At 57.9% G+C, this 432-nt stretch overlaps 1 protein-coding gene across 1 annotated transcript in view; it reads left to right on the forward strand.

Annotated features, from left to right (window-relative positions):
• The window catches only part of CNGA2 (cyclic nucleotide gated channel alpha 2), a 6,255-nt gene that overhangs the window by 2,478 nt on the left and 3,345 nt on the right, over positions 1 to 432 (forward strand). The gene's annotated exons all lie outside the window — the stretch shown is intronic.

A 432-nucleotide genomic window follows, 5' to 3' on the forward strand; every position in this document is an offset into this window, starting at 1 on the left:
TACCCCCGTTTTGTCTGTGGCTGTACCCAGAGCGAATGTGGAGGACGGCCGCTGGCTTTGCGCCGAGTGCCGGTCCCCACGCTCCGGGCACCGCGGGTGCCACTGCCTGTGTCGCTGGGGCCGGGGGGAGACTTCAAGGCAGAGGTTTTGCTTTTGAAGCTGTCAGAAGCGGTAGGGTGGGCACGGGGAATCTCTTGGCAAATGGGTTGGTTTTTTTCCAATCACTGGAGGGAGTTTCGCATGTTCAAAAGCTGAAAGGGAGGGAAGGAGAGAGGGGGAGAGGGAGTTTTGCCCTACCAGGCTGCAGCAGCTAAGCCTATCAGCCCAGACACAGAGTTTCTCTTCCCCCGGCTTCTCCAGTAAGATCTGGCAACCGGAGCACACACGTCTTATCTCAGAGTCCCAAGATGAGCAGGATCAAACACTTGGGAG

This window comes from Charadrius vociferus, unplaced genomic scaffold, assembly GCF_000708025.1.
Source record: "Charadrius vociferus isolate BGI_N301 unplaced genomic scaffold, ASM70802v2 scaffold7, whole genome shotgun sequence".
Classification (NCBI taxonomy): Eukaryota; Metazoa; Chordata; class Aves; order Charadriiformes; family Charadriidae; genus Charadrius; species Charadrius vociferus.